The sequence below is a fragment of the Podarcis gaigeae genome, assembly GCF_964106915.1.
Source record: "Podarcis gaigeae genome assembly, chromosome: 12".
NCBI lineage: Eukaryota > Metazoa > Chordata > Lepidosauria > Squamata > Lacertidae > Podarcis > Podarcis gaigeae.
In genome coordinates, this window is record NC_139688.1 from 10554160 (window position 1) to 10578433 (window position 24274).

The following is a 24274-nucleotide window of genomic DNA, read 5'->3' on the forward strand; positions in this document are numbered from 1 at the left end:
GAGGCCTGACAACCATATGTCAGGAGTTCTCTGATGGTGTTTCCTGCTTGGCAGGGGGTTGGACTCGATGGCCCTTGTGGTCTCTTCCAACTCTATGATTCTATGACTCTCCAGTCCCCACTCTGGGCTCTGCTTCTGGAATTCTTACTGTGAAAATCAGTCCCTTACTAGCGCACAACAACAAAGCACGCCAGGGGTTGGCATCATTTTAAGGCCTGATGGGGCCCATGCTACAACAGGGGACTCACTATCAACTCCTGATGCCTCCTAGCTGTCACCCATCCTTGCTATTGATGGCTGTTCACTTGCTCTCTCTAAGCTAGCAAGTAAGGAGATGAGCAAGGAGGAGGAGCAGAAAAACTAAGCATTGATCCATGTAGTTCATTATTGCCTACATTGACCGGCCGCGGTTCTCCAAGGAGTCTTTTCCCATCCCTACCCAGAGGTCTTCTGAATGCAAAGCCACTCAGCTACCCTGAGTTTGCCTTCTCCCTTGGGGCAGTGGTACAGACTGTGGAAAAGGTGACAATGGGGTTCCTTTGGAAGCAGGGCAGGTGGTAAGTACACTTAATAAGAATAATAGTCATTAACAATGTAATTATGTAACTTGTGTAATTTCGCCACAGCAGAAGCTGAACTGCAGCAGAACAGAAACTGATGCACGCAATGAATACCGGGTGAAACGGGAAAAGATGCCACACATCCCTAGTCATATCCAATGTTAACAATAGAAACCCATTGAAATTAACATGGGCCCATTGATTTCGATGGGTCCACTATGACAAATATTGGATGCAACCCTTGTGCAAGGGGGAGCAGGGCTTTGCTGCAATGCAGGTGGTCCTGAAATGTGGGTTTCTAAGCCACAGTTAGGTCATGTCAGCAGGCAGATGACCACCTCTTGAGAGGAGACATAGAGGAGAAATAGAGACAGAAGAAGAAACTTAGAAGAAGAGTTTGGATTTGATATCCTGCTTTATCACTACCCTAAGGAGTCTCAAAGCGGCTAACATTCTCCTTTCCCTTCCTCCCCCACAACAAACACTCTGTGAGGTGAGTGAGGCTGAGAGACCTCAGAGAAGTGTGACTAGCCCAAGGTCACCCAGCAGCTGCATGTGGAGGAGCAGGGAATCGAACCCGGTTCACCAGATTATGAGACTACCGCTCTTAACCACTACACCACACTGGCTCTCAGAGAAGAGAACTTCCAGACCATTTAGCTACATGGTGCTTCCAGATGGGTATTTATGGAGGGATTAATCCAGGTTCTCTCTTTTTGGGGAATATCCAGTACGTTAAAAAAACACCTGTCTCCAGCAAAACCCACCCTTTTAAAAAGTTTTAAACTCCCATAAGGAAGCACCCACAGATGCGATGAATTAATAGTGCCCAAAAAGTTTCCAGTTTTGGAAAATACTCCTGTTTTGTACTAGGTTTGTAGTTTACACTGAAGCTTGCCAGCTAACTCAGGCTTATTTGGGATTCTGAATATTTTAGTACTTTGGGAATGAGATGCATTGTGAAAATAAAAATGTACTAATTTATGCTATACACATGTAAACACACACACACACACAATGTGTGTCCTTGAGTTGCAGGGAAATGAGGTTAATATCTGAACATTTCTCTAGTTGCTGATTCCCACCCCCTCCCGGATCCTTTGAAAGTGCCCCATCTGTACTATGTTAGGTCCCTAAACTTGTTTTGATCCCAGCTTTCTTGTGTATCACAGAGCATGTCGATGAAGGGATGATTTGGTGCTCGCTACCGGGTTACTATGGCAACCTTTGCCAAGCAGGTGCCCTCTAATTTTGTTGGATGGGGCTGGTGGGAGTTATAGGCCATAATGTCTAGCAGGTGATGACTGTGCTATGGTAAGTAGAAACAGTAGAGTCTTGTCCATTAGGATGAATGGGGCCCTCAGACAGCCACTGTCTTCCCTTGTTACTTACAACCAGTCCAAGGGATAGCACTGGCTGTCACCTTCCTCCTCCTGGGGCTCAGTTTTGCCCTTGTAGAACTCAAGAGATAATCTAGAATTCACCAATTCTACTGGCCATTGGCTATGGCGCCACCTACTGCCCGGCTCCCTGGCTTCCGCCCTACCAGCCCCAATGGGCACCACCAACCATTGCCTAGGAAGCAGGTCTCCCTACATCCCAGAGAATCAGGGGGGGGGGGAGCAAACATGCATGAATGGTTGCAGCACAGAATCAGGAACTGGTGAATATTCCAGATCAATAAACCCAGGGGTGTGTGAGCAGCCATAATTTTGTGTATGTAGCATTGTTTACACACACACACACACACACACACACACACACACTTTCTGCTGCACCTACTTTCTCCCAAGGAATAAAGGCCCATTCCATTTGTAGCCAGGAGGCTAACTCTTGAGCGATTCCACCACCACCTCCCCATCAAAGCTCCCATCTTTTTCAGCGCATGAAATATTAGAACAGCTGCTGCCAGTTCCACCTCTGAAAAGCAAGAACATGGTGGGTTGTTCCCCCCCCCTCCTCTCGTCTTTCTCTCTCTCTCTCTCATTGCCAGTGATGATTTAATCCTCTTTGAACTCTTAAACTCCTAAATATCAGATGGTTGCTCTGTGGGGTAAGAGGCTGCATGTTTATTATTGTCTGTTCTTTACAGGCGCTTCTGAAAGGTGAGCTAGAAGTTGGGAAGTGTATCCCAGGGAGCTGCCGAAGAATCGGGGAATGCAAAGCAGACAGCGACTCTGGCCCTCCGACAACAGGAGGGCAATAAAGCACGAGCCGTATCAGGTGTTAAAATGGCAACAATGCCCAAAACATCCTGGGAAAATGCTCCATTGCAGGGGGGCGGGGGAGAGAGAAAGGAGGTATTGCAACACTCTTGTTTCTTTACTAAACAAAGTCATGGTAACTCCAACTGCCCAGTAAAGGAAACCCTGGGTAGATTTGCATGAACTTTTGCTGCTTGCCTTGAGATGTGGCTTGTTCTGGGAGCATCCTGCTCCGAGCACAAAGTGAAAGTGGAGCACTTTTTTTACTTATTTCATCTTTGCATTTCTCTCTTCCTTTTTTGGCAGAGGCAACCCAGCCAGATGGGCAGGGTATAAATATTATTAAATGCAAGCCCCTACACAAAGAGACTTACTTCTTATTTACGATGATGCTGATGATTAACAAATATGTTTCATCATTGTCATCATTTATTCCCCACCTTTCCTCCTAAGGAGTTCAAGGCAGAGTACAAGGGAAAAAATTAAGCATCTCCTTCTTCGTCCACGAGGTGCCCAACAGAGGGACCAGGATGTCCTGCAAGACTTTTGTGTGCACCTGACTTAGCCCATGACTCAGGGAAACCCTGAAAGCTGGGATGGAGACATTTCAGGGAAACAATCAGCCAAAAGGATCTGGCCTCTCAGTGGGGTGACCCCCATCTTGGACCTCTCCCTCTGCTGCAGCCTGACGTAAGGACAAGATAGCAGTTGAGGGAGAGGGACAGCCAAAGTCAGCTGAACTGACGGAGTAGCCCTGCTTCTCATCTCCCTCCCTCTCTGCTTCCTTCTTCGGTAATAATAATAATAATATATTTGTACCCCGCCCATCTGGCTGGGTTTCCCCAGCCACTCTGGGCGGCTTCCAACAAAGATGAAAAATACACTAAAATGTCACATATTAAAAACTTCCCTGAACAGGGCTGTCTTCAGATGTCTTCTGAATGTCAGGTAGTTGTTTATCGCTTTGACATCTGGTGGGAGGGCGTTCCACAGGGCGGGCGCCACTACCGAGAAGGCCCTCTGCCTGGTTCCCTGTAACTTGGCCTCTCGCAGTGAGGGAACCGCCAGAAGGCCCTCGGAGCTGGACCTCAGTGTCCAGTTCCCTCACTGCGAGAGGCCAAGTTACAGGGAACCAGGCAGAGGGCCTTCTCGGTAGTGGCGCCCGCCCTGTGGAACGCCCTCCCATCAGATGTCAAAGCGATAAACAACTACCTGACATTCAGAAGACATCTGAAGACAGCCCTGTTCAGGGAAGTTTTTAATATGTGACATTTTAGTGTATTTTTCATCTTTGTTGGAAGCCGCCCAGAGTGGCTGGGGAAACCCAGCCAGATGGGCGGGGTACAAATATATTATTATTATTATTATTATTATTATTATTATTATTATTACCGAAGAAGGAAGCAGAGAGGGAGGGAGGTGAGAAGCAGGGCTACTCCGTCAGTTCAGCTGACTTTGGCTGGGCCTATTGCTCAATATCCAAAAAAACCAAATTGCTGAACCAACAAGCACCAAACCACCCCTCTGCAGCACCACAAATCCAACTCAGTGGTGTAATGCTAGAAAATGTTGACCACTTTCCCCTCTCTGCTACATCCTTATGGAATGGCTGCTTCCTGGTGGCGGTTGAGAGCCAAAGGCAGCTAGTCTTTAAGCAGATCTGATGGAGTAGGCCCTGCTTCCATTCTCTTTCTCTCTCTGTGTGTGTATGCTTCTCTCCACCACCCCCACCACCCCCTACTGCCTGCATTCTCTTGCCTTTTATAATGTAATAATTTGAGCTAGGTTGAACTGAGCCACCCAAGATCAGAATCTCACAGCTCCCCGACAAAAGATCTCCCAAGAGTTCCCTCTATACATCTGCTTCAGGGACTTTGCAAATCAATGCGAGCTCTAAAAGTACGGTTCCGAGCAATTTTTAAAATATATCTTTGGAGAGAGAGAGAGGGGGAGATGCAAGATAAAGCCTATTCATAGGTGGAAATGGCTGCCTAGCTTTCCCTTTCATCAGGAGCGTTTCTCAGTAAGCACTCTGCCTGGGCTACTACCTTCAATATATTGATCCCACTGGACAGCCGTTTCCCCACGGTACACTTTGCTCATCGAGACCGAACAGTTCTCTCCAATCTATTTTAAACAATACTTACCTTCGTATATGAATCCCGCCAGCCCATAGCCGTTTACAAAGCCTTTATGGATTTCTGCTGAAGCATCAAAGGCTGCTTAATGTGACTTTATGTGTTTCTCCCCCTGCCCCAAATCCATAGGCTTTAATCAAGTGTTGCAGTTGTAGCACATTGGGATGAGAAAGCCTGTTTTACTGACTAAGGTTCCGTGTGGGTGGGTTTTGCAGGGTGGGTGTGTCCTGCTCTCAAAGGCAAGGATGCAGGAACCTTCATCCCACTGCCCAAATCAGGTTCACCAGGCCTTCTGTTCTGGCCCTGCGAGGTTATTTCCCTCCAGCCCCACACTATATGATGTCAGATCCAGGGCAAGGCAAAAGATTCCTGCATTGCAGGGGGTTGGTCTAGATGATCATCAGGCTCCCTTCCAGCTCTACAATTCTATGGTTCTAAGTTGGCCTGCTGCAGGTGGGGATTGTCTTCTCTCCTTCCCCCAGAAAAAAGGCTGGGAGAAGTGAATTGCAGAGGGTTGGGCCAGATGACTCTTCCAGCACTAAGATTCTACAATAAGACGCAATCTTCGGTGGGAAACACCGGAGTCTCTTTAGAAAGGAAAAGCAAGCAGCTCCTTTTGCAGGCTCGTTCCATACCCAACAAATCGAGAGCAAGACCTCTAGGTAGCCACGGGTTGTGTGGGCCAGCTATTAGCCACAAAAGCAGGCCCTTCCACATGGCTTCAGCCAAGCCTAATAGCTGCGATGATGAATCAGGCTACAGTCAGGAGACGCACAGATTAATTAAAATGCTCCTTCTGACACCACCACAATCAGAGACCTTCTGTGTTCTTTCTGATGAAGATGCTTGAGCATCTTATCCTGCCTTGGCAGCATTGCAAAAAAATTTAAATGAACTGGCTGCGCTGGAAGGGAAGAGAAAAAGCATCTAAAACGAAGGGTTGTGGGTTTTTTTCAGAACACAGAAGAGGAAGCCAGTCAGATTCCACAGTTCCTAAAACTGGGGTGTGGAACCTCAGGTCCAGGGGCCCAAATGTGGCCCTTGGGGACTTTCTTTCTGGCCCTTGAGACTCTGCCCCAGGCCACACCCCCTCTGCCAGGCCACACCCCCTGCCCAGCCCTACTTTGCATCCTGTTTGAATGTTTTGGCCTGGTTTGAATGTGCCCTTGGAACTCCAACAATGTCTCCCAGGATACAGGACAGAGAGGGGTGTGTGCAGAAACCTGCTGGCTGCATAAAGGTAAAACCTACATTCCTTTCTCTGCCTACTTCTGCCTCTGGCCCCCAGAAGCTTTCCCAGAAGGGAACACGGCCCTGAAAAAAGGGTCCCCCGTCCCACTGCTAATGTGACAGATTCTGTGACCCGCAACGTGATACGGCAACTGCTGGCCGCCCTCTATGCATCCCCTGCGCGCAGCCAGGAATCTCGCTCCACATACTTCAGCTTGGCACTCTTGACTGCTGGCCTGCAGCGTACATATAGAATGCACCCTAAGTGGAGCCGATAAGATTGGTGCTCCAGAACGTGTAATACTGAGAATGCTCGCTGCCCTTTTTATCAGCCAACTGAAAAGGGGGGGAAAAAACTTTCCAAAGCTTCCAGGCCATCAGCTCCAACACTCTGATGGAGACCAGACGACAGGCGGACATGATACACAACTGCTCTTGTGCCTCTGGGTGATACCAAAGAGGCTGAGGAAACAAACAAGAAAAGGACTCGCGCTCAAATGGCATGTGACAATCGGGTCGTGTAACTTTTTCCCCTCGAAGGGTCGTGGTTGTTATTTTTAAAGCAAGGCTGTAAGTGGAGGAGCAGCATCAGGGAAAGCGAGGGGCTTGTTGAACCCTTTCCCTGCCAGCTATTTGGTGCAATCCCACTTCTATCTCTCTTCACAGTGAGAAAACAGCACATAAAAAAGCAACTGGGCAGGTAGAGCCGGTTTTGAGCAAAGAGGAGGGAGGGAAAGGGTTAAGCAGGCCCCTCTCCTGCCACCAGACCCTTAACTCAAGACTGTGGTAAAGAAGACTGCGTTTTTGTTTCAAGAACAGCTGTTTTTAGTTTTATATGTGTTTGATATTCTTCGTTTCGGGGTTTTCAAAAGCAAACGTAAAGTTTCATCTACATATGTAAACATGAAATAAAATTTCATAAAAGCATTTTTGCATATACAAAAAGTACAGTTTAAAGATTGCTGTGTACATCTATTGTCCTGCCTTACTGTTGTATTTTAAGCGGGATGTCAGATTTTATGAGTGAGAATAAAATATAAGGTTCAACGTCGCCTTGGAATTTTACACACCAACAATCAACAAACAGACTGAATTTTTCAATATATTTGTTTGGTGTGTGTTTTCAGGATAATACGCATCACAGGAAAAGTACCCAGAACTGTTCCCAAAACATTTTCTACCACGGGTGGAAATGTTTTTTTTTTAAACAAAATAAATTTTTATTCAAATTTTCACAAATTCAAACATAACACAAATAAAGAAAAAACAAAATAGTAAAACAATATAAAAAAGAAAACACAAACATAAAACACATATAAATTCTAATTTTTCTTTCTTATAACTTGCTTTCCCGACTTCCTCATACCTCCCCTTTCTGTATTCTAATTTCTGAATAAATTTTTAGCAAATTCTTCCCATACTTTTAACTTAATTTTAAAATTGTTTTGTTTCTTTAAATTTACCCTTGCCGCAATTAACCCCTTATTTTATAATCCAGCGTCTTTCTAACATTCATACCACGGGTGGAAATGTACCTTGCTGGTGTGTGTGTGTGCACGAATTTGAGCACAAATTTGAGCTGCCCCACTCCCCAGAATTCCTCCTGTCCTTGATCACAGCCTCCACAGCTGCTCTGTATTAAGAAAAACACTAACAGAAAGAACTGCACCAGCGAGGAACCACACATAGTTTGAATCTAGAAGGCAAAGCATTTCTTTGGGCCCGCTGACTCCTTGTGGTTGCCAGGAATGCCCTGCTAAGAACCTGCTGGCTGGCTCGTTTTTTTACTTCCTTTCATCCTCCATGGTCTACACAAGAGCCGTGCCGCCGCCCCCAAAAAACCTTGGACATCTTCACTAAACATTGTTACCAAAAACACCACTCGAAATTCCTCAGAGGTTTCCCCCAAGCAGTGACGTCCAAAGTTGTCGTGAAATTTTGATTTAGGTGAAATCTAGAAGCCGACCACAGATCTTGTCAGCTTTCTGACCCACAGAGGGGTGGGGTTTTTGGAGGGGTTGCAAGCCCCAACCTCCCACCAAGGCATACTATGCTGGCCAAAGGCAGGTAAAAGCCACAGTACAACTCAGCCTCTCTATTGCTAGCTCACATCAGCTCTGCAGTGTGTTCATCCATAAGTGTGGTGTAGTGGTCCACATTCACACCAGACATTTAAAGCACTATGATACCGATTTTAAGCAGCCATGGACTTCTGCATGGAATTCTGGGAGCTCTGGTTTGTTATGGGTGCTGAGAGATGTTAGGAGGTCCCTATTTCCCTCACAGAACTACAATTCACAGATTTCCCTGTATTAAACCACTCTGGAAATTGTTGCTCTGTGAGGGGAATAGGGACCTCCTAACAACCAGTGGCGTAGCGTGGGTTGTCAGCACCCGGGGCAAGGCAAGTAATTTGCGCCCCCTAACCCATGGATTTGCGCCCCCTAACCCTAACCCCCAGATGTTGCGCCCGGTGCGGCTGGGCCCCCCCTGCACCCCCCACGCTACGCCACTGCTAACAACTCTCAGCACCCTCAACAAACTACCGCTCCCAGAATGCTTTGGGGGAAGCCATGAGAGCTTAAGATGGTATTCTGGTGCTTTAAATGCATGGTGTGAATGTGGCCATTTTTTTACTTCCAAGGAGGGGCGGGAGGACCTGTGGCACTCTGCATCTTCGCTCTATTTGTATGCCACCTTTCCTTAGTTAAAACCATGCTCAAGGCAGCTTACAGCACGGAACGATCTACATCATTGCAAACACAGGAGTCATAAACAATGAATAAAACATGTCAAAATGTACACAACCAAACTGAAAAATTTCCACATAAATCGTAGTATCAAAAAAATAAAGATACAAAAAAATAATATCAAAATAACAGCAACAACAAAAACTCCAGCAAAACAATGTCCCGGCCTAAGAGTCTGTTCAGCATCCTCAACTTTTGTAGGTTGAAAGAGGCAATTCAAAGCAGGGGAGAGCAGATATTCCAGGACTCACAGACAAGATGGTGTTGGGCCTCCTCAGCTTTTGGAGCCGGAGTCAGCTGGGCTCTCACCAGCCCCATCAGAAAGGCCGATGGACTCAGGGATGGTGGGAACTGGGGCCTATCAATATCTGGAGGGCACTGTGTTGACTACCCGCCCCCCTTGTTGCAGCCCCATCTCCAAGTACCTATGGTCTGACAGCTGTGAATTTGACAGCCTTGCTTTCAGCACCTTGTCACCAAATCATTCCTTGCAGAATCACTTCAGGGGCTTATCCCTTCCACTGCGCCTCCATCAGCTTGTTCACACTTGAAGGTCACATAACCTTCTATCCCAGATATCACAAAGCCCTCCTGGAGCAAGATTACAAGCGGAGCAATCAGGGGAAAGGACTCTCTCCCTCTCTCCCTCTCTAGCTAAAAAAATATAAACAGGACCCACACCACTGGGCCCACAACATGAGCTTTGTGGCACTGGTGGGGCCTCAAGGTGCACAACAAGAGGGAGGTCGTCCCAAGGCAGCCTTCCCAAACTGGTGCCCCTCCAAAATACCCCCTAGGTGTCCCACCAGCCAACACAGCCATAACGGAAACAAACTCCTCTGCTCAGAATTATTCAACCCTACGCATTACTGGACCAAATTTGAAGTACTGGCCTTAATGTTTAAAAAATCTGTACAACTTAAGATCCAGCGTACTTGAAGGAGTGCATAGAAGTCACCCTGACATTAAGCTGTATGTAAATCAATAATTCCGGGGGCAAATTCTATAGATCAGCTACGTTCTTTGTGGAAAAGATAGTTCTTTTGCCTGTCCTGAATCTTTCAACATTTAGTTTTATTGGATTGCCCTGGGTTCTATTATTATATATGAGAGAGAGAGAGAGAGAGAGAGAGAGAGAGAGAGAGAGGAATAGCCTTCTCCCTGTTCACTTTCTAAGGAGGCAGGCGCCTATAAAACCCCGAGTCTAAAACTGCAGAACTGTTCCCTCTGTCATATTTACCAGATGGCTGGGAAGACCCCCTTTCACAGTGTGAAGGCTACAAATTCCCTAAGTGCTTCTCTAGATGCCCATGCATGGTGGAAATCACAAAGTTGCCAAAACCCCAGTTCATTCTGGAGTTCACCTGCATTTCAGCATCTGCAACCTTACTCTGCCAAACCACAGCACTATCTGTTTCTCTGAACCATGTTTAGGGATAGCTGAATCAAGCAATTTTGGTTTCCCTCTGTTTTTCATTTTTGCAATCTTAAGTTTAGCTCTCCACATTTCCGCATCACATTGCAACTTTTCTTTTTAAGTCCTCATGAAAATCCATCAGCATTTTAGGCTGATTTTCTTCTAATATATTTGCATGCATTGTTACCTAATAAAGGCATTTTTTTTTTGGTAAACCAATTTCCCATAAAATAACCCATTTTTGTGTGTTAACTATTATGTGCATTTTTAGGCACACATCACTCCAGTAGGTTCATTTTCCTATGCATTCCTTGGATAGAGAACTGTATTGAAAAATTCAGAGAAATGCAGGTGTCAAAGGATGGCCATGCTTTGGTCTGCATATTGTTTCAGAAAGGGCAAATCTGGTAGGCTTGCCTTTAAATGCGAACAGAATTGAATTCCTCTCCGATCCCTAGCCCAAGCGCCTTTCACATGCAGTGGCTCCTCATAAGGGAAGCATGCAGAAAACAGCTTCTCTGTATCAAGGCACTGTTGTTGTTGTTTAGTCATGTCCGACTCTTCATGACCCCATGGACCAGAGCACGCCAGGCACTCCTGTCTTCTACTGCCTCCCGCAGTTTGGCCAAACTCATGCTGGTAGCTTCGAGAACACTGTCCAACCATCTCATCCTCTGTCGTTCCCTTCTCCTTGTGCCCTCCATCTTTCCCAACATCAGGGTCTTTTCCAGGGAGTCTTCTCTTCTCATGAGGTGGCAAAAGTATTGGAGCCTCAGCTTCACAATCTGTCCTTCCAGTGAGCACTCAGGGTTGATTTCCTTCAGTATGGAGAGGTTTGATCTTCTTGCAGTCCATGGGACTCTCAAGAGTCTCCTCCAGCACCAGAATTCAAAAGCATCCATTCTTCGGCGATCAGCCTTCTTTATGGTCCAGCTCTCACTTCCATGCATCACTACTGGGAAAACCAGGGCTTTAACTATACGGACCTTTGTTGGCAAATCAAGGCACTAGACTCATGGAAAACCCAGAAGGACCCATCATGGCAACATAAGCAGATGATCCGCTCCTGCTTTACATTCCAAACTTCCGTTCAGCTGAAAACCTGTTATATATATACATATATTTGAAAAAAATACATACATTTAGCTCTGCACCCTTTGAGGCAGTAGCCTACATGATTTGGGAAAGTGCAAACACACTTTTGTGCCAGATTTTGCCTGCAGGTTCTCCTAACCGTAATCAGGGTGCAACGTAACACATCACGCACAGAGGCAAGGCAGGCGAGCGCTGATAGCACAGGCAGAAAGGCATTTAGAGATAAACAGGGATTTGTAAATATTAAATGTGAATCTTAATGGCCTCAAACTCTCTGCCAATGCAGTTTACAAGTCAGAGGGATTGCCATGCAGTAAACAAAGGACTCCATCCAGCTCATTTGAAACTGATTTATTTATTTTTACTCTGCTGTGCTTGTAAAAAAACAAAAATCACCCTTTACTATTTAGGTGTCTGGGTAAGGTAAACCTATTTACACTGCAATCCTATGCATGTTTACGCAGGAGTAAGCCCTACTGAGTTAAATGGAATTTGGGCCCAGGTAGGTATGTACAGGAAGGGACATGGGTGGCACTGTGGGTTAAACCACAGAGCCTAGGACTTGCCAATCAGAAGGTCGGTGGTTTGAATCCCCGCAACGGGGTAAGCTCCCGTTGCTCGGTCCCTGCTCCTGCCAACCTAGCAGTTCAAAAGCATGCCAGTGCAAGTAGATAAATAGGTACTGCTCCGGCGGGAAGGTAAACGGCGTTTCCGTGCGCTGCTCTGGTTCGCCAGAAGTGGTTCACCACATGACCCGGAAGCTGTACACCGGCTCCCTTGGCCAATAAAGTGAGATGAGCACCGCAATCCTATAGTCGGCCATGACTGGACCTAATGGTCAGGGGTTCCTTTACATTTACTTAGGTATGTACAGGGCGGCAGCTTCAGTCATAGGCAGTGGGCACACCAATCTGTTCATAGCACAAAAAATGTAGATTTTCTCAATCCTCAACATGCTGCTTTCAACCTAGATTGAGTCTGGATCCTGCCATCCACAAGGGTGAGTGTATTTCACTGATCCGGATGTGAAAATATGCCCCTTGTTTGGTTTTCCTCCCTGCACCTGCCCCAGGTAAATGAAAAAGGAAGTGGCGCTTGCCAACTTGGTATATATGCCCACCTGCCACATCCCACGCTACTGGGACCACCTACGTCTGTTTCCAAATGGACACACTGCAGAGTAATGCAGAATCATGGTCTTCCAACCCCAGATTGTGTTTTACATACACACAAATCTGGCAACAAGCCGAGAGCAAACCAAAAATAAAAATAAATGGAGGGGAGAAGCTTTCTCACCCTCCACTCTGAGCCAGACCATAATTTTCCTTTGGCAGGCAACCCTACCCTTGTGCCATAGCAAAACTCTTTAGACCCAGATGAGAGGAACAGGCTTTTCTGCAGTCTCAGCTCGAGAACCACCAAGAGGATGTTACTGGCAGCCCAGTGACCCCTTATTGGTTTATATAAGAGTCTTGGTTGACGTGCAGGTGGTGGAAACATCTTCCACAAGCTGTGCATCTTCCATAGTTTGCAACTGCAATATGCAGCTGTTGGCCAGAAGTGAATTAGTATGCCCCACCTGGAACTGTGCACCCACACTATTTAGGGTTTCTGCTGAGCCATGCCGGCGATATTGGGCACGTAAGACACCCAAGTGGTTGGAATAATTTGTCGACTTCCAGATCATACAGTCGACATGTCGGGTTGCTTTAGCAACCTCGTTAAGGTCTGGCTGAGTCATGCTGATTAGGTCCCAAGGCGCTGAACAAGCTTTCTCAGAAGCAACTAACACCACTACAATCTCCAACAAATCATTACTGCTCTTCAGCCAGGGTGGAAATGACGGCTACCTTCTATGAAATCCTCCACGAATGGTGAACGATTCTGTGTCACAGCCAGAACCTGGCATAATTACCAATATAGCATCATCATATCTAGTCGGCCTTATGTGAAAGTAACAGCCAAGGAGAAATTTGACAAGTAATGAGATGATTTCCTGAGCAAATAATTGCACAGGGATCCAAAGCTCTTACGGCTCTCTCATCAAGGATGGAGCGAGAGCAACATCTTAGGCTGAATTCACACATAAATGTGCATGCCTGGATGTTCCGCAGGTGTAAAACAGGCATCATAGATAGGATACTCTGTGTCCTATTTGTGGAAGGGTATCGTAGAACCTGGTACCACCTGATGCATTGCACTTTTCAATGGACGCCATATTCGTCTTCCTCTGTAAGTAGGTATGGGAGAGTAATTCAATTTAGTTTCACTTTTAAAGACAAATCTAAGTTGCACTTCCTCAAACAATGGGTGAACTGAACCACAGGCATGCCTCAAAAATTGAACTTCTCTGAATTTTGAAATGCAGTTCTCCGGTCAAGAAATGTATGTATGTATGTATATATATATGTGTGTGTGTGTGTGCATATACTGGAATTAAGCTTGTAAATTAGTAAAAGTAACACAAACAAATAAATTATAGTAATGGAAATACAACTATTAGGGAAAGTATTCTAAAGCATGCATATTGAGCAAAATTGCACACCAAAATACAAATGCATTAGGAAAAATCTGCAGGCAAATTTTCATAAGGATTTTTAAAAAACAATTTAAGGATTCTTTTTAAAAAATCACAAACTGATGTGGTAATGTGGAGAACTAAACTTAAAATGGGAAAAATGAGGAATCAAAGCTGACAGGTTTGTCCATCGCTGGAAGGTCGAAACCACAGGGGGATAAAATGATGTAAAGTCATGCATGGATCAACCTTTAGATTCTCACAATAATAAGCATGCTGAATTAAGATTCCAGAGTTTACGGCTGCAATCCCAACCCCACTTACCAGGGAGTAAGCCTCATTGAATTCAATAGGATTTACTTCTGAGTAGACAACATTAGGATTCTGCTGTAAATAGCTTCATAGAGTTGAAACTGGTATCTGACAGATCGTCTAGAGAAGTTGGGGTTCCATGCCCAGACCCTCCCCCCTTGACTAGCTGAATGAATTAGGGAAATGTAATTTCATATACACAGGTTGCAGAATTCTGCATTTCTTGGCACGAAATTTGGGCTGCCTTAGTGCAGAATTCTGAAACATTCAGGGGAAACCAAGTACTGTTTACACAGGGCTCAGTTCTCTTTGCACTCAATCTCAACTCGTTTTAACAAAAGTCTAGCATCAAGATGTGTTCCAGGATGTGTCTGTCACCCTGGAGCTTTCCTGTTAGAAGGAGTTTGTGCTTAGCAGCACGCCACAACAGGAATCTTCCCTCTATTTGCACAACACGCCGATCACTATGCAAAAAACCCCACTGCCTTTCATAATACTCAGTTTTGTACCAATGGCAGAGACGTAAATCCCACCACGAGCAGGATACAGAACCCACCCACTTCATACCCCTCAAACCTAAAAAACAAAGAAACCTCCATCCAGGAAATATTGAGCTTTCCTTTTAAGAAATGGTTGTGGGGGGAGAAGGAGAGAGAGAGATTATGAAGAGGTGGGATGCAAGGGAAATTGTCCTTGAAAGGTTAAAATTTTGCAACGTCAACCCTTCCAGCAAATGCCTTGGTGAGCCGATTTGCTTACAACCTGAGAATTTAAACTCCAGGGTAGAGTCAGACCTCAGGCTCCGTGAAGCTCTGTTTATTCATCATGGCTTTTCGGCAGAATGTTTATTATAATCAAGGAGAAGCCTATGTAGGTCAGAAACACAGAAGCGAGTAACCGCCGCCCTCCCTTACCCTGGAACGAAAAGCAGCTAAGCCTGTGTGTGTTGTTCCAACCTGAACTTTTACGAATCTTGGTTGAGGTGGCCCAACATCAGGGCTCAGCAGGGTCAGGCCAAAGGCTGAACTATTCCGGCATCATGTTCTCACAGCCACCAACCAGAAGCCTAGGGGGAAACCGCAATGAGGGCTCAAGCGAAGCAGACGCCTCCACAATCGTGATCCCTAGGAATTGATATTCAGAAGCAATTCTAAGCAAGCCGGACCAGTGATCTCATTCATGTCCTATGTCCTAAATCGCAGACATCAAGTCTCTCCTCTTCATCACAGGGATGAGATGTTCTTGCAACTTCCCTGGAAAGGAATGTGCAGACACATCATGCAAAGGTCAAAATGCGGTTGGATTATTCTTTGTTTGATTGCATGGCCCAGAGCCAACATTACCATACAGAAGAGTGAATTAATTGCTTCAGGTAGCAGCACCCAAAACAGAGTGAAAGAGCTCGGTCAAGAGTGGTGGGAGTGAGTGGCTGAGAGATAGCGGCCAGGTTTTGCCACAGGCACATAAAAGTTGAAGGTTATGTCACTGCCTCTTCCTAGCTAGACTACAGCTCCCATAATTCTTGACCAATAGGAATGGGACCCATTACATTAAAATGAAAAGCTACCTCTCCTTTGCACATCCTGAAACAATCCACAAACTGAACATATAGCTATCCTTGAATCTGGCAATGCCATTTTCCAGACCCACCCCCAAAAGTATATTAGGGGAGAACGTGCATAAAAATGCAAATATTAGTTACCTTAACATATCAAAAAAGTATTGTATTATGGGAAATTCCTTGCAAAATTCCACACCAAAACATGCGAATTAGGAGAAATGCACTCTAAAATGCTGCTGAATTTTCATGAAGACTTTTAAAAATAATTTTATTTATAGTTTTCATTTATATACGTTACAGCAATTAGTCAGCAATAATTCTAATATTTCAGACTCCGACTCCCTTCCCTCTCTTCCTGCGTTTCTTTGCATTTATTTTCGCCCTTTCCTGTATACTCCAAATTATCTTATTCTTTTATTCATCTATTCTCATATATATCTCGTATATGTTTTTGAAATTGCAGGTTTTTACAAATAACATTCTTGCAGCTGTGGTTGCATACATAAATAAATAAATTTCTATACTGTTTAGGTAGTTCTGATCCCATAATTCCAAAGAGAAAATCTTCTGTTTTTTTACAAATGCTGTCTTAAACATCTTTGTTGATTCACTATATATCATTTCCCAGTAAGCTTTAACCTTATTACAAGACCACCACATATGGGAAAAGGTACCTTCTTTCTCTTTACATTTCTAACACTTATTCTATTTTGATTTATACATTTTTGCCCATCTACTAGGTGTTAGGTACCATCTATATAACATTTTCATATAATTTTCTCTAAAATGATAACATGCTGCAAATTTTATATCCGTATTCCATAATAGTCCCCATGCTTCCATTACTGTATTATGACCAATAACTATTGCCTAATGTAGTATTGAAGATTTCACTTTTTTGTCCTTTGTCTCCTATTCCAATAACATCTTATACATTTTAGACGTCATTTTAACATTGCTGTTTAACAGGTCTCTCTCTCTCTGTTTGTGATAGTTGTTCCACAAATCCTCGCTTCATATCCTTTTTAAATACTTCATTCAAATGATGATATTGTAACCCTGTTGTCAGCCCCCCTGATAAATCCTTAAAACTTTTTAAATTTAAATTCTCCACCCTCCCTCTCTTAGCAAATTTCTGTAAGTCATCCAACTTTCCAACATATTTTTTTTCTTTTTCACCGCTATGGCTTCTAAATGCGAAAGCCAAAGTGGTGTTTTGGTCTCCAATAAGTTTTTATATTTATCCCATATTCTATACAATTTTTTCCTAATTATGTGGTTTGTGAAACCTTTTTGTACTTTCACCTTTTCATACCACAAATAAGCTGGCAAACCCAAAACTATTATCATGACCTTGCAAATCTAAAATATTCTTCAATTGCAACCATTGATGGAGACGTATGTGTGTGTGTGTGTGAAATACATTGCAAATGGATGCTGAGATGTAACAAACTAGATTGAAGGTTGGGAAAATGAGAAAGAGAAGAGAAGCTATCACTGGCAAATTTTCCATCCCTAGCTCAGCTCAGCGAGCGCTGTACCTGGAAGGCATCTCTGCCATGGATGCAAAATGCAGTTAGACTCTGCCCACTAATGGTTACACAGCACAGGCAGGAGATAAGATGCTAAGCAAGAAAAACTACCCCTCAGCGAGGGGGAAAGAGCATTCAGGGAGAGAAAGTCTTTCCAGCAATATCTGAGTGGCTGAATAATAAAAGGGAGTGATAAAAGACAGCCCATAGACAAAGCAATTTTCTCATTCTTCCTGCCCTTCACTCTCCATTAGCTGAATGGCTTGGGCCTAGGCTTTTAAAAAACTATTATTAAATATACAAGATTTTTCATTATAGAATTTCATTTCCCTCATCTCCCCACCCCCGGCAAATGCCCCTCTTAGGTTCTCCTTTTGTGCATTCAACAAATGGCACAAAAAAGTCAGGAGCCAATTAAAACAAACATGATTTGGAAATTCAGGCCGGCTCCCGCAAGACCAGGTAAGAAGAGATTAAGGTGCAGAAAGTGCCTTTTGGGTTGGCAGCCAGAGAAGCAGGTGGTGTAACCTGGGTGTAAATCCGTGTCGGTGGCTTGACTCCCAGTTTGCTTTCTCAGGCCAAGGGCTTAAGTTCTAAAAGGAGATTCGGCAAGCATTAGTGGGAGACCATGCCAGCCAGCCGGACAGTGTTTTGTTGCTGTTACCAGGGCTCCATCTACACTATACATTTAAAGCTGTACCATAGAATCTTAAGTTGGAAGGGACCCCAAAGGTCATGTAGTCCAACCCCCCCCCCCCCCCGTAATGCAGGAATCTCAACTAGATCATAAATGACAAATGGCCACCCAACCTCTACTTAAAAACCTCCGAGGAAGGAGAGTCCACCAACTCTTGTGGGAGTCTGTTCCACCACTGAACAGCTCTTACTGTCAGAAAGTTTTTCCGAATGTTTAGTCGGAATCTCCTTTTTTGCAACTTGAAGCCACTGGTTCGAATCCTACCCTCAAGAGCAGGAGAAAACAAGCAGGCTCCCTCCTCCATATAAAAGCTCTTAAGATATTTGAAGATGGCTGTCATATCTCTTCTCAGTCTCCTCTTTTCCAGGCTGAACATACCCAGCTCCTTCAACCGTTCCTCATCAGGCTTGGCTCCAGACCCGTGGTCATCTTGCTTGCCCTCCTCTGCACACTTTCCAGCTTGTCAACATCCTTCTTAAATTGTGGTGCCCAGAACTGGACAAAGGACTCCAGATCTGGTCTGACCAAGGCATAATAGAGCGGTATACTATTACTTCCTTTGTTCTGGACACCATACTTCTGTTGATGCAGCCTAGAATAACATTAGCTTTTTTTGCTGCTGCGTCACACTGTTGTCTCATGTTAAGCTTGTGGTCCACCAAGACCCCTAGATCCTTTTCACATGTACTGCTAGTAATCCAGGTGTCCCCCATCCTATTTGCAAATTTGATGAGCAGGAAGATGGCAGCCAGTGGGCCAGGTGACAGAGCCTGGCTGTGCCTGGCAAATCAATGTAGAGCCTCATAAACCAAGCCTAGGCAAACTCGGGCCCTCCAGATGTTTGGGACTACAATTCCCATCATCCCTAGCTAACAGGACCAGTGGTCAGGGATGATGGGAATTGTAGTCCCAAACATCTGGAGGGCCCGAGTTTGCCTATGCCTGTTATAAACTGCTAAGGAATGCTCTCAAGCCAAGCAGAAAAGATCTGATCTTGCACCTTTAGAGTGGAATTGGGCTTTTAGTGTAGCGACACCTGCACTTTGGAGCTTCCTCCTATTACATATTAGACAGGCACCATCTCTATTTTTTAAAAACTTTTTTAAAAATATATTTCTTTTGAAAAACATGTTAATTCAAAAGGCTTCACAAGCGTGCACAAGAATTTTTAAAAACATTGCTTTAGTATCCCTCAAAGAAACAATAACCCACAGCTGCACATTACCTAGATATCCAAAACACAAACATTTAACTATCAATATTCAGCACCCCATTGAATATAATGTTGCCCGATAAATGGATTCTTCTTTTTAGCCAATATCAGACAACATTGTAGTCTAGTGAGGTGTGACTGGCAAAGAAGCTCTGTTACAAAGAGGAGGCACCACCTCTATTGTTTTTTTTCATGCCTCCTGAGGACCTTCATTTTCCAACAAGCCTTTTAAGGGTAGATTTTCTTCCATTTTTTTAACCTGCATTTGAAATTGCTTTGACTGTTCTAATATTGCCATGTATGCTTTTATTGTTAAATGACTTTGAGAAGTATTCATAAATGACATGCAATCACTCTGCCCTGATGGCATGATGTTGATCTGATAGGTCCCATTCTGGATCCATGAGAGGTGCAAGCTCCGAGATTGGAGTTTTACAGGGCCTGTTGGATAGGGACTGGCCATTAGGGTCAGCTGACTGTGTACTGAGTCACGTGACAGGGCTTCGGTCGCAGCCCAGGTGGCATCCACAACATGGCTGCTGGGAGCCCAGGGTCAAGACACCTCCCTACTGGAGTCTTGCTCCTTCATATGCCTATTGCATTTATATTTCATTTAGCTGTGTTATCTTTTAAAGACAATTTCACGTTGTGTTTGGCAGTTCGCAGGACTGCTGTTTTCATTCTCAGAAAGTGGAGGAGCCTGCTTGGGAAAATGCCAGGAAAATGGGTCGTGTTCCTCTAATTCTGCCCAAACTGAACTCCCGTGAACTTTTCCACGGCAGAAACGCAGAGGGTATTGTGTGTGTTAGAACATGCATTTACAGCATATTACAGTTTAAGGGAAATTGTCACTGGCGTTTCATAATGTGCTTTGCTGAGCAGGCCTGGGAGAGAAGGTCACGCAGAGACAGGGGAGGGAGGAGGGTTCCAGCTTTGCCGGTGCTTCATTCCTCCCATTTTGTGATAAATACACTGCAGGAAAAGGAAGCTATTTGAGCAAAAGCAGCCTCCGGAGTTCTCCCTTTGGGACAGGGACAGGCAAGACCACGACACACAGTAAGAAAGTGGTAGGTCAGCGGGCTGAGGGCCGTGTTCCTTTCTTGTCAACCTTCCAAGGGCCACATGCCAGCAGTGGGCAGGACCAGTGGGAAAAGGGGCATCTAGTCCAACCCCTGGCTGGCACTGTGGGTTAAACCACAGAGCCTAGGACTTGCCGATTGGAAGGTCAGTGGTTCGAATCCCCGCGACGGGGTGAGCTCCCATTGCTCAGTCCCTGCTCCTGCCAACCTAGCAGTTCGAAAGCACAAAGTACAAGTAGATAAATAGGTACCGCTCCAGTGGGAAGGTAAATGGTGTTTCCGTGCACTGCTCTGATTCGCCAGAAGCGGCTTAGTCATGCTGGCCACATGACCCGGAAGCTGTACGCCAGCTCCCTCGGCCAATAAAGCGAGATGAGCGCCACAACCCCAGAGTCATCCGTGACTGGACCTAACAGTCAGGGGATCCCTTTACATTTACCTTTACAGCTAAAACATCCATGACAGATGGTCACCCAACCTCTGCCTGAAAGTCTCCATGGAAGGAGAGCCCATCATGTTCTGATGTAGTCCATCCCACTGGCAAACAGTTCTTACCATGGGAAATTTCTTCCTGGTGTTTATTTGGAATCTCCTTTCTTGTAACTTGAATTCGAGAGGCATTGGTCAGGTTTAAAGGATACATTCCAGCCAGGCAAAACCTGCTGGAAGGATGTGAAGGGCCAGTGAGGTGTGAGGCCTGAGGAAAGAGGGTGCGGTCTGAGGGAGAGCGGGTGTGACTGAGCAAGAGGTGTTGCTTGTGGAGGGTGCTGGGGGGCTAGGGTGTCTGGAGGGGCTTCATTTGGGCCTGACGCTCCCCACCCTTGTGGCTGGGCATGGAAGGTGTCAGTGGAAGGCAGAGGTCTTTTCAGTTTCGTGGTCAAAGCTACCAATGGATACTGGCCATGAGGCTACGCCCCACCTACATAAGGCTTCTGAATAACAGTTACTGGAAACCACAATGCATGCATTCCTATGGATTCCTACATGCATCTGGTTGGCCACTGTGTGAGGAAAGGATGAGCCATTGGCCTGATCCTGTTCCAGTGACTACATTATTACATGAGCACTGTTCCACAGCATTTGATATTTTCATTTACATACATTCATTCGAAATAAGATGGGTTTATGAAGCAATTCTATATCCTCCCACCACGCTGGCGAAGAATTCTACGAAACAGTAGTCAATATCCGGAATCACTGCTCAGTGTTGGACGTCATATTTGCTGAATACACAAAGCTTCACAGCTTGTCCTTCATCGTACAAAGTTTGGTACCTCGCTTCATTTAAAGATTTTCAGAGACTCTGAGACATTTTGAACTTGTTATGGTTTGAAGGAATTCTATAAAGATTGTCTATTACGTATGTATATGGTCATCGTCTTGCCTAGACATTGTTGCTGATCCTGTTTCAGGCAGGGGACGTTGCCAGGCCTACATGGAGATGATGGCTGAACCTGGTGCTTGCTGTACCTGCAAAGCAGGTGCTATCTCACTGAGCTACAGTGAGCCCGTGTCATGGAATCACAGAGCTGGAAGGTACCCAATGGTCATCTAGTCCAACCCGCTGCAATTTGGTTCTGTATGTTTCATCGGAATCTCCGTTCTTGTCACCTGAAGCCAATGGTTCGAGCCCTGCCCTCCAGAGCAGGAGAAAACAAGCGTTTGTTCCCTCTTCTACGATAGTGGAGGTCAACGGGCACCTCCCCAGAGTGCCTCCCCCCTCAAACAACAAGATGCTCTTCCAGGGCAAAAACAGAGTCAGGAGGAAGGTAACAAGGAAGAGAGCCCGTCCCTGGTAATTAGGAACAGCTGGAGAATATGAGACGGAGTGCGGAGGTGGGTGGGGGAGAGAAGGATTCAAAGAGAGCTGCAGAACAGCAGGGCATAGAATATGCAAGCATGTCGCCTTTCCAGACTCCTCCGGGGGAAGAATAAAAAAAAAAAAAATGCACAAGAGTCCTTATTCAGAAAGGCAGCTATGCCTATTTTGCTCGATTTGCAGAAGTGGGTTTAACAAAGCGCCTGTTAAGAGGCTTCTCTCTTCCGTGTTATTTAGCTTGTTGCCTCAAGGACTTTTAAGGAGGAATTCCCTACAGGTGGCTCTTGCATGCTATCAAAAGCCTGCGCCTCAATTAACACCTACACTGGATCTGTCTGCAGGCTGATGTGATGTGTGGATGCTGCCCTCTGCTGGGTGGAATCTGAGCCTCTCGGGGAGCTTGGCTGTCAATCATAGGACACACCCACATCCCCCCAGAGCATTTCATTTCTGCTTGGCAGGGCTTGTATTCCTTAGGGCGCAGCTAAACCAAAGGCTTGAATAGGCTTAATGGTCACATCTCTGCCTCAGGGAATTCTGCGTACTGTCATTGGGTTGTCTGTTGTTGTTTAGTCATTTAGTCGTGTCCGACTCTTTGTGACCCCATGGACCAGAGCACACCAGGCACTCCTGTCTTCCACTGCCTCCCGCAGTTTGGTCAAACTCATGCTGGTAGCTTCGAGAACACTATCCAATCATCTCGTCCTCTGTCGTCCCCTTCTCCTTGTCCCTCCATCTTTCCCAACATAAGGGTCTTTTCCGGGGAGTCTCTTCTTCTCATGAAGTGGCCAAAGTATTGGAGCCTTAGCTTCACAATCTGTCCTTCCAGTGAGCACTCAGGGCTGATTTCCTTAAGAATGGAGAGGTTTGATCTTCTTGCAGTCCATGGGACTCTCAAGAGTCTCCTCCAGCACCAGAATTCAAAAGCATCAATTCTTCGGCGATCAGCCTTCTTTATGGTCCAGCTCTCACTTCCATACATCACTACTGGGAAAACCATAGCTTTAACTATACGGACCTTTGTTGGCAAGGTGATGTCTCTGCTTTTTAAGATGCTGTCTAGGTTTGTCATTGCTTTCATTGGGTTGTCTAGGAACCTATAATAGAATTGTCTTCTGCACCAAAACTAATTTTCAGGATCTTCTGGCAAAGCCATAACAAAGTGGGGGTGAAATCAATACTAGATGGCAGCTGCCTATTTCACATTTTATTTACCGCCCCCGCCACCCCGCCAAGGTGGCATTCAGGAACCCACCCCACCATTTCGCTTTCACAACAGACCTGTGAGATAGGTGTGCGAGAGAAAGACTGAGCGGCTTACACTTCTCCAGTTAAGTATCACGACTAAGGTAGAATTTGAACCTCAGGCCTCCCTCGCCTAAGTCCAAGACTCTACCCATTACACCGCACTGCCTCTTATTCGGTATGGCTAATTATTATCCGGATGGTGTGATGCGGCTGGTGCTCTGCTGCAGAGGTGGGTAACCTGCAGCCCTCCTGAAGTTGTTGGACTCCGTCACCTATCAGTCCCGCCAGCATGGCCAATAATTGTCAGGGATGATGAGAGTTGTAGTCCAACAGCATCTGGGGAGGCAGCAGGTTGGGAAAGGTGGTTCTGCAGGGCATTGTGGTGTAGTGGTTAAGAGTCTCGTAATCTGGGGAACCGGGTTCACGTCTCCGCTCCTCCACATGCAGCTGCTGGGTGACCTTGGGCCAGTCACACTTCTCTGAAGTCTCTCAGCCCCACTCACATCACAGAGTGTTTGTTGTGGGGGAGGAAGGGAAAGGAGAATGTTAGCCGCTTTGAGACTTCTTAAAGGGAGTGAAAGGCAGAATATCAAATTCAAACTCTTCTTCTTCTTCTTCATTGGTATCCTTCCATTCTCCCCTTGGGCATACTTTCCTTTGCTCAATGACAACCAGATTAGGCCCATTAAAACCACCCAGAGAGCATTTTTGTAATCCTCAAGTAAGCATAAATATAGAAAGAGTAATAAAAAGAAATTGTTATTTAGGGGAATTGAATTGAATTCTAAATTATATTCCAAAAACGTGGGAGATTTCAAGGGGTCAAAAGAAAATGGATGTACTGTGCTATATTAGAAGCAAAAAAAACTTGTTTTGATGAATTGGAAGAGCCGCAAAAAGA

The 24274-nt window shown here is 45.3% G+C and overlaps 1 protein-coding gene and 1 long non-coding RNA gene across 2 annotated transcripts in view; one reads left to right on the forward strand and one right to left on the reverse strand.

The window, feature by feature from the left end:
* LOC310827694 (uncharacterized protein) overlaps window positions 1–24274 on the forward strand; it is a 940809-nt gene that overhangs the window by 777811 nt on the left and 138724 nt on the right. The window lies entirely within an intron of this gene.
* LOC310827908 overlaps window positions 1–24274 on the reverse strand; it is a 102047-nt gene that overhangs the window by 58062 nt on the left and 19711 nt on the right. The window lies entirely within an intron of this gene.